The sequence below is a fragment of the Tyto alba genome, unplaced genomic scaffold (genome assembly GCF_018691265.1).
Source record: "Tyto alba isolate M040663 unplaced genomic scaffold, T.alba_DEE_v4.0 Super-Scaffold_3, whole genome shotgun sequence".
NCBI classification, from domain to species: Eukaryota; Metazoa; Chordata; class Aves; order Strigiformes; family Tytonidae; genus Tyto; species Tyto alba.
The window spans coordinates 18,047,323-18,057,558 of record NW_024881304.1 but is presented as its reverse complement, the minus strand read 5'-3'; positions in this window follow the sequence as shown (position 1 = coordinate 18,057,558).

Genomic DNA, 10,236 nt, shown 5'->3' with positions numbered 1-10,236 from the left:
AGCCTGCCATACCTGCAGAAATCCCGATGCTGCATTGAGTCTTACAGGTACTGATTCAGCGAAGGCAGCTGCGATTGTGTTTAAAGCAACGTGTGTGCTAGGGTGTCCTTTCTAGCGTGGAATTAAACCCCAGCTGTTTGTTGTGAGTCTGACCCAGCTCACGCTCTTCTTCAACCCAGGCAGCGTCCGTGCTCCTGCAGAACCAGACCCACCTCCTGCCCCCCAAGTCCCCGTCCCTCTGAGAGTCCCCAGGGGTTTCCCTCTGTCCTGGGTAGGTGAGATCCCGTGGCCGGCGGGGAGGCTGACAACCAGTCACACTCGCGTGTTTTCCATTTTTCTACCTGACACGGGCAGCCTCATACCTGGCAGCTGGCACTGCAGCCAGACACACAGCGAAAAGCATTTTGCATCTGCAGTCGTGTCTGAACCGCCCGTGATTCTCCGCGACACAGCTTCGCCGGGTGAGCGTCCGGCAGCCGCCGTAGCGCCGCGGGAAGGCTGCCAGTGGAAACAACTCACGTACGGCAAGGGCACGGCGGTGACTGTGCCTGGGAACACAACAGCAGCCCCTGAGCAAGTCAGGCGTGTAGGATTCTCTGGGGGGTTTACACTGGCCGTGTTTCTTGTGAAAAGTAACTTTTTTTTTTTTTTTTTCTGACCGTTCCCGAGCGATTTTTAGACGATAGGAAGCCTAGGTGTGTTTAAATGCTATTTGTAAAAACGGTCCCGCTGGCATCTACGTTTATGGCATCTGTGGGGTTTCTTCCCACGTGCTCAGGCCTCAGTGCTGCTGGTGCCTGTTTTAGCCCCAAACCCCAAGCGCTCTTGGGCTGGATTCTTTATTGCTCAGGCCTGGTGCACGTTAAGCAAAGCCCCGCACCCTTACACCCACAGGTGCAGGGCAGCTCGGGGAGGGGGGGAGGCTGGCACAGCAGATCACAGCTGCGGTGAGTTATAATCCCAGCAGCATTTTCTTCAGCCTCAGCTTCAGCTGGGTGCTGGAGGGTGCTTGACCTTAATATCTGCTGGTGTCTGGCCAAGCTGGGATGCAGTTGAGAGACATCGTGGAGCTCCTTTGTCATTTCTCTTGTCTGCTGGCTCTTCCAAAGCTGATAGCGCACTTTAGGTAAGACTTAGAGCAGCTGAAAGTTACTGTATTTTCACTGTGTGATCTTGCTGCTAATAAGCAAAACATGTTTGTTCTTTTTTTTTCTGACGCTGGAAGGGATGCCTAGAAAAACAAGAGCATGGCATTAAAAATAGCTACAGGGAATCTGCTGTGCTCCTTGCAGCTTCTGTATTGTTATGCTATTAATAATGTGCTTCAGACATCCATAGAGCTTCCACTCCTTCCTCTAGCAGGTGCCAAGAAGCAATAGATAACCCAGTGTCAGCAAGCCTGTGCTGCCATGCAAAACTTTAATAAGGACCCGTATATTTATATGCCAACAGATAAGTATGTTTCTACCAGTGATTTCATGCAAATGAAGGGTTATTCTGCTGTAAAGTAGTCAGATCATTACAATTTTCTGGTTCAATAACCCCTTAAAGGAGCTTTAAAATGCGAAGTTGGATTTCAGGTGAAAGCCCTGCATTACAGGTGCCTGTTTTTCAGTCTGTATTTGCACCCCAAACCAAACTCCCTCTGAGAAAAGTGGGGTTGTGCCCTGCTGGGCTGTGTTTGTACAGTCCCCAGCAATCGTTCTGGAGATGTCTTGATGAACTGTCCTGAAGTGTAAGATCATAGTGTACTCTGTGCAGCGCTGTTCTTGCTCTGTGTGTACATAATCATTTTGGTTAAGTAGAAAAAGTAATATTCTATTCATTTAAATATTGTAACATCTGACATAGCTGCAACGCTCTGATATTAATGGCTCACTTGAGGCCAATTCTTCTAGTCAGAGGGCTTTTTCTATCGCAAATTCATCATGCAGGCATCAGGCAAAGAGTTATCATTCACTTTTTTTTTCACGAAGGACAGATATTGATATTCTCCCAAGATATGAAAATAGATCCCCTTATCAGCACCGCCTAGCACACAGGCTGTGTGCAGAAGCAATACCGTACGATTGAGAGGCCCCGTGTAGCATCGGAGAGCTTTGCTTTCCCACAGGGCCGTCATGGGGATGCTCGGATGTTACTTCAGCCTAAAAAGCTGGATTTTTTGTTGAGTTTTGTGTTCTTCATTGCCCGTGTCTAGCAGGGTACGCGTTTTGGTCTGGGTCATGTGAGCTCTCGTGCTTTGAAATCACTTGCATGTTAATTGGAGACAAGGACAGACGTCTTTGAGTAGCCCAGGAGGACCAGAGCAAGGGCTGCCCCTGCGTGCAGAGCTGGGCTTAACTCGCAGCTCTGCTCCAGTCTCCCAGTGAGACTTTGAGCAAGTCACCGAGGCTCGTGGTGCTTCTGTTTTTCATTGCTGAAACGAGCAAAATAGCATCTGCCTTTTCGTGTGCCGTTCTCTCGTGTGCTACCAGGGAAGGCGGTGGGAGAGAAATCCTGTTTAGGATTTTTCCCTGTGCAGCACGACAGGCGCTTTGCCGTGGTTGAGGTCTCGGCTGCGGGGGCATCCTGCTGCCGGCCTCCGGGGACCTGCCAAACCGCACAGATAACCAGGGGAGCGCAGGCTGGAACGCTGCTCCTGCTCAGCCGTGTGCTGAAACGACACGTGGAAGGTGAAAACCTCCTGGGCTGACAGCTTCTCCTGGGCTGACAGCTTCTCCCGGGCCACGAGCAGGGCTTCCAGCCTCCCCGCTGCGGGAGCCAGACGTGCCAGAGGCAGCAGTCTCCCGAAGCCTGCATCCCAGGCTTTGTATAAAGTGCAAGGCAAGGTATCAATAAAAACCCCAGCCTGTATGGTTTTTGAGAAGTCCGTGAACATTCTCCTCTGGTAGCATCCCAGATTTGCTTACAGAAGCTATCTAGTAAATGCCAGCAAAATTAATGAACTGCTTTTGGCTGGTGGGTTTCCCAGTGATGGGTGATTTGGAGTAGCAATGAGCACACAGTCTTGGTGCTGCCAGCTGAGGTCTGAGCATTATTATGTAGGGCAGAACTGATTGATTTCCTTGTCTAAATTATTTGCAAGCTTAGTCATTACTTTTGTAGCTGATAATTTCACTGGAGCTTGGGACCTGCCATATTATGGCTTATAAAAGTTTAACCATCAGTGAACTCTCGGGCAATAAATCACTGTGGTGCTGTCGTGCTCTTAAAACTTCATTGAAGCACATGGTTGCAACACCAGAAGGGCAGAGGCTTGCCGGGTATGGCATTTAACGCTGAGACATCACAGTGAGTTTCAGGATTCGTGTCCTGAGCCAGTACAACCATCACGCCTGGGTCTGATTTTAAGCTATCATTGTTACATGCTGGAGGTTCTGTGTTTCTGGGCTTGTTCAGAAAAAAAAAAAAAAAATCCAGTTTTTTTTAAGCTCTTAAAGTCATGTCCTGCACCGCTCTGCGAGGTTCCAACCCTGCTTTGCAGATGATCTGGTGGTTACTTTTCTGCTGGTCCCAAGCATTTATGGAGAGGCCACTGTTGATTCCCTTTGATGAGGGCAGGGACCGTCGCTGTGGGTGGGTTTCAGGTTGGGTTTCAACAGAGCTGTGCCAAGGCAAGCTTTCAGTGCTGGCTATTTCTTTTTTTAAATGTATACTTGGCTATTTTTCTGTTTTTCACTTCAGAAAGCCATGTAGCTGTCTGTAGAGCACCGTGAAATTATTTGAAGTGTCTGAGACAATGCAGCCTGGACTGGTCTGTAGGTGATATATTTATTTAATAATACATATATATGTGTAATTCCAGAGACTGCTGTTTTGTACTGAGCGTTGTACTGTGAAGCACATGCCTGCTGTGCTGGGGTTTGGGTTGGGTTTTGAGGGGTTGTTTGGTTTTGATTTTTGGTTTTAATATCTGAGTTAGGCTTTAACTAGTGGTGGGTAAGGTTACGTGTTCGTTTAAAGGCAAAGCGTGCTTAAGGCTGGAATTACCCAAAATAGCTTTCATCTGGTGTGACTGAGCTGATCAGATCCCACCCGATTTCTGCTGGTTTAAGCAGCTCACTTTAAACTACTTGGCAGAAAAAGGGAAGTTTAGGAATTTAGTGGTCAGTGTTAACTGGGTTCCCTAATTTAGGAGGGCACCGTAGGCGTGTTAATGCCTGCAGTCTCTTGTGGTGACCAACCTTCTTGCTGATGGAAATGCTCATGGTACTGCACGCTTTGTCTTGGGAAAACACGGGTTTTCCACTCGCAGAGCGAGCTGGGGCTCCTCATCACACAGCCCCTGCGAAACCCTCCTGACCCTCTTACCGTGGTCAGCAGATACTTTTAATTAGTGTTAGTTGTTGAGAGGAAGGAATGAAAATAAAATGCAACTAAACCACATTCTGGAGTCTGGTAAGTAGTTTTTGTGCTTAGGCTGGTAATTTTGGGTTACAGTTTTACAAACCTACATTTCAGAGGTGCTTAGCTATATAGATAGAACAAGAAAGCATCATTACTTTTAAGAAATCTGGCTTCCTTCTGACAGCTGATCTGGAGTTGGTGCCTTGCAGGCTGATAGGAGCGAAGGGGGGGATGCCATTCATTTCTTCAGAAGTTATTGCACTGTGTCAAAAAAAAAAAAAATGCTATTTTTTCATAGCATACAGAGTGGTACATGCCTTCCTTTATAACGTGACCTATATAAAGACAGTGTCAAAGCTATCATTGTTACATGCTGGAGGTTCTGCGTTTCTGGGCTTATTCAGAAAAAAAAAAAAAAAATCCAGTTTTTTAATAGCAGACTTGCACGAACATGGAGTGCAGAATCTGGCCCTATCAGCCTTCCTCGCTCTGTGAGGATGTGAATCAGCTTTTCTCGGTAATGCCCTGCTAATGAGATTCCATGCCACGATAACTGTGAGAGCTGGGCTAATTTTTCTCATAGCAAAAGTAATAATAATATTTGAAAAATTGGCTGCCAGTGCCAGCAATAGATGCTCAGAGCCTGGAGAGGGGTCTCAAGGCAGCAGGGGAGCACCTGAGGAGCAGCACAGAGGGATTCCAGCCAGTAAGTCAGCCTCATCGGGGCCCAACCGAAACGCAAACGCACGTAGCGTGGGGAATAAACCTGAGGAGGTAGAGATGTGCTCGCTCCTGCAAGGCTGTGATCTTAGTGGCATCATGGAGATGTGGTGGGATGGCTCCTGTGGCTGGAGGTTGGGATGGAAGGGTACGGGGGTTTTTTGGGAAGGACGGGTGGGGGAGCAGGGAGGGGGGGTCACCTTCTGTGTCGGCGACCAGCTGGAGTGCAGGGAGCTCTGCCTGGGGATGGGTGAGGAGCTGACCGAGAGCTTGTGGGTCAGGATTAAAGGGAGGGGCAGGGATGGGTGACATTATCGTGGGCATCTGCTGCAAGCCACCCGACCAGGTAGACCAAGGGGATGAGACCTTCTGCAAACGGATAGGAGGAGTCACGTTCACAAGCCCTGGTCCTCATGGGGAACTTCCACCACCCTGATTTCAGTTGGAAGGACAACACAGCAGGGCATAAGCAATCCAGGAGGTTCCTGGAATACATCGATAGCTTCCTTCTCCAAGTGGTAGAGGAGCCAGTGAGGAGAGGTGCTGTGCTGGACCCTGTTCTCCCCAAGGAGTGGCTGCATGACATCCTCGTCCCTAAATTGGAGAGACGTGGATTTGATGGATGGAGCACTCGGTGGAGAAGGAATTGGCTGGATGGTCGCACTCAGAGTTGTGGTCAACAGCTCGATCTCCAAGTGGAGAGCAGTGCTTAAAGGGGGGGAAGAAAAGGTGGGGAGGGACTCTGGGTCAGGGGGTGGGGGTAGGACGAGGGGGGACGGGTTTAAACTGCCAGAGGGCAGATTTAGGTGAGATCTAAGGCAGAAATTGTTCCCTGTGCGGGGGGTGAGGCGCTGGCCCAGGGTGCCCAGAGCAGCTGTGGCTGCCCCCTCCCTGGAAGGGTTCAAGGCCAGGTTGGACGGGGCTGGGAGCTCCCTGGGCTGGGGGAAGGGGACCCTGCCCGGGGCAGGGGGTGCCACTGGGGGGGCTTTAAGGTCCCCTCCCACCCAACCCATTCTGTGATAAAAGCCTAAGAAAAAAAAAAATAATAGCCATTAAAATTCTGCCATTATTGTTCATTTGTCACCTCTGAGCTGTCTCCCCTACCCATTTCTCCATTCTGGTTAGAGCTTTAAGACCCAATTTATTAAACCATAAGTCCATAGTAAACATCTTTGATAATCATGTCCTGCCAATGCCAGCTGAAAGCTACTAATGGTTCCAAACCTCCTGACTTTATGGAGCAATTTTCCATATGTAGTGCGTTCTGCCTGCTCTTTAAGGAGAGTGCAGGTTTATACCAGCGTATGGTCATCTGAAAAGCAGCCTTTTGGTCGTAAGAGTCTGAAATGGGAACTGGTGGTAGTGTTTCTGCAGGATTTTCTCTGACACGGGTGCTTAATTGCCGAGGGGCTCGAGGCTGAGGAGTGCTCGGGGTGGACGTTGCGCAGGAGTCTGGTTTGGGATGTGACTGCAGCAAATTTTTTGCCTCCAGCTCTTCCGTGCGTCAACTGGGTCCCCTCCAAGGCCGAGGGCGTGCTGGAGAGAGGAATGGCACTTGGGGGTTGCAAAAGGGATTTCTCCTGATGATTCAATGATGCTGATGTAGCTCTCTAGTCTAGGGGAAGCCTGTTTGCTCTCATTCCAGAGCAGATCTATTCGTCGGGATATGGGGAAGCTTTTGATGGGCAAAGGCTCTGTCCTGTCAGGAACCAATTTCCAGAGAGCTCTGCCAGGCCTGCCAAACCGCTGGGAATTGCTCTAAAAATGTAGAGGGTATTTCCTCACATTTATTTCTGTGTGCTCAAGTGGAGGGAAAAACATCAGTAACTTGAAAGTTAGCATGTTTTCTTACCACCCACGGAATTACTCTTTAATATTACAGTTTATTGTGTAAATTACCAGCATGAGAGATGACTGGGGAACCTGCAGCTAAACTCCCTCACGAGGCTTTGCAGCATCTGTAAATCTTTTGAATTGTACTCTCCAAGCTTATGATGTATTTAGAGCCCCTTGAGCAAATTACAGATTTGCATTAATTCCCTATAATTTCCTATATAAGCACACAGTTGTTTTTTGCTCTGTTTTATTATAAAAACTCTTCAGTATATACATAGAGAGAGAATTAAATGGTGCTAATTAACCTCAGTTCTGGTAGTGGTTCTGGGTGGGTCTAATTTCACTTACGTTGAGAAATCCAACTCTTTCTTCCCCTTTCCTGATTCTCAGATAATATTACCATTTAACCACGCGCACAGGGTTCACAAAAAAATTCATCTCCATTTGTCTGCCTTAACTCCTTCGGTCCTGCCTCAGTCCCTGTGACAGTTTGTGTATCTTTGTGTTACTTGGAGTTATTAGAGGCACTTACTGTTTGTCCTGGAATGACACGTTCATACAGAGCTTTGAAATACTTTCAGCTCTTTCTCTGCTCTTTCTGTTCTATCTGCATAATTGAAGAAGTTGAAATCTGCAAAGATGGACACCAAATCAACCCAGAGAGATAAAGATGTCTACTCATATTTATTTCTCCTGCAAGATATATTCTTTATAAATCCTTCATGGCACATTAAATATTGACTCTTCCTTGTCGCAGTGAACAAAATAATTGTGCATCACTGAATTTCTCCTTTGAAAGAACAGAATAGATTGCTGTGGCACTTTACTCAATATTTAATTAAATTCAGTTTTTTAAAAAAGCAGAGAAAAAACTCATTCTGATATATGAGGAACCCAGGAACTTCAAACCTGCAGTTGGTTTAACAGCAGCAAACAGTTTCTTCAACGATGCTCTATGAAGCGTGGCCAACACAGGCTATTAGGAAAGATAGTTAAGGAAATGCATCAATATTTAGAAACCATGACTGAAGAATCTCATTTAAAGAAATCCTACCTATAGACAATAAAAGTGTATTGTTGAAATTAACAGGTCTGGCTCTTAAAGAAAGCATTAACCTTGCTTTGATTGCAAGTGCTCGTTAGCCATGGCACAGCCGTTGTTTTATGAGCCAGCGCTTAGCGTGCGATGAATGCTCCACGCTTGCCCGTGGTGACGTCCTCGGCCGGCCAGGAGGCGCCGGCCTCCCTCAGCAGGAGGTTTGCTGAACACAGAGCCTTTCAGAAGGAAAGAAAAGGTGATTTTTCTAGTGTTTGAAGGAAACTGTGAAAGCATACCTCATGCTGTAGTTCTGTCACCTTAAATTTTCCTTTCATTTTTTTTTTTTTTGAGTGCAGGTTGAAAAATGACTGGTCTAGAGGAAATGGAGAATTCCAATGAAGCTTCAGCAGGTGTAGCATATGTAGAGAAAAGTGAAGTAACGGGACACTTGCTTGTAATAGAAAGCTTGCCACTCCTGCCATCCTCTCCCTTGGACTGCGTGTGGGGTGAGGTGCTCTGCTAGTGTTCTTGAGGACGCTGTCGGTAGACGTGCCTTCTTCCCAGGGTGTTCCTTGGAGAAGGCAAGCCAAGACGAGCCCCATACTTGGAGCAGATGTTCATATTTCCAGTAGCATCTAGACCTGGAGATGACCGTCTCCAACCGAGGCAGCTTTATGCCTGTAAGAAATTTTATATCCCGGAGAAGGGCAGAGCTGGGAGGCTTGGGTGATCATTTGGTTATCCCCGCGAAGTGCTGGGCAGCTGAAAGGGCGGGCATGGCTCTTCTCCTCACCCGAAGCAAGTTCCCTCTCATCCCCTCAATGCAATTTGATTAAAACACGTTGCAGGTAGTGTGGTGGCAGCAGAGTTATTTATCATGGGTTCGTTATGAATATGGGTTCAGCATGAAGGTGAAGAAGTCAACCAACGTAATGTCCACATAGACCATAAAACAGCGTCGAGGTGGAACGTTTAGTGTCCTCCAACAGATAATCCAACCGATGCTTCAGAAACGCTTTGTCGGTGTGAGGGGGGTGCGTGGGACTGCGGGGAGAGAAATGGCAGCTTTAAAATGATCGTGATAAACACCTGCCATCGCTGGCTTAGCTTTCATCTCCTATAAATAAGGTCAGTCTTTTTGTGGTAGATTTAACACGAGACTGAGAAAGAAATGAAATGTGTCGGTTTTATCGTATCACAACACATTTCTGGGAGTGTGTAAACAATGCAATTTGTAATAAGGTATAATACTGAATGAAAAGAGGGGTTTTTCTCTTTCTTCATCCTTTATTCAAGTGCAAGCCTTGAATTAAAATAAAATTAATAAAAAAAGGAAGAGCTATCACCAGTGCCGAGTCTTTTGAAAATCATATCTCGAGACCTAACAAAACACAGGCTTAACTTAAGTCTCAATATTTTAGAATTTAATTAAATTTTGTCTCAGGAAAAGATGGGGATCAGCCTCTGGGGTATACCTAGGTAGTGCTTTGAAACTTCTTTCTTCCACTGCAAAAGCTTTAAATATGTGTATTTACGTGAAGAGAGAGCTAGGGTTGCTCAGAAATAAAATCCCCTCGGGGCCAGGACCTGAAGGATGTCACTGCCAGCCAAAGCTGGGAGGCAGCAGCCTTGGGAACACGCTGGGTTCTGGTCAAACTGAAATCTGACGTGGCTGAACGCGATGAACCATTCGGTGTGGTTGCTGGTCTATTTGGCTGAGATATTTGGGGGTGCTGGTGGTGATTCACGGGCTCTGTGCTCGGCGGTGTGCAGGTGTAGGTCAGGAAGGTGCCAGAGGGCCTGAGGAGGAGCAGTACAGCCCTCGCGTTACTTTTGGAAGCCTTCTCCTCAGTTACCGACCAGCAGATGTTTCCAAGGAGAGGATGTCCGTGGCCAGCAGGTCTCTGGTGGCTTCCCCGTGGCCTGGCTGTGGGCAGGGACGCTTGGTGATGCGGTTGGAGGAGAAACCCAAAGGTTTAGACAGGGAGATTTGTGCCAAAGCTTGATGTGTCGGGTCTGGCGGGGCCGTGAGTCGATGTGATGTGCGCGCTCTGTACGGCTCCTGTGAAAGCTGGCGATGAAGGCATCAGTGATCAAAATCCTGAATGAATTAAAAATAAAATAAAAAGAAAAAAAACACACAAAAGCAAACAAACAAACAAAAAAACACCAAAAACAAATTTAACCCCCCCCCCATATAATTTAATTTTAAGAATTCATTATTTAAGTTTTGAGAATACTGTTTTGAAAAGAGGCAGAGCACTCAAGCAAGAGATGCTATCAACGGTGAT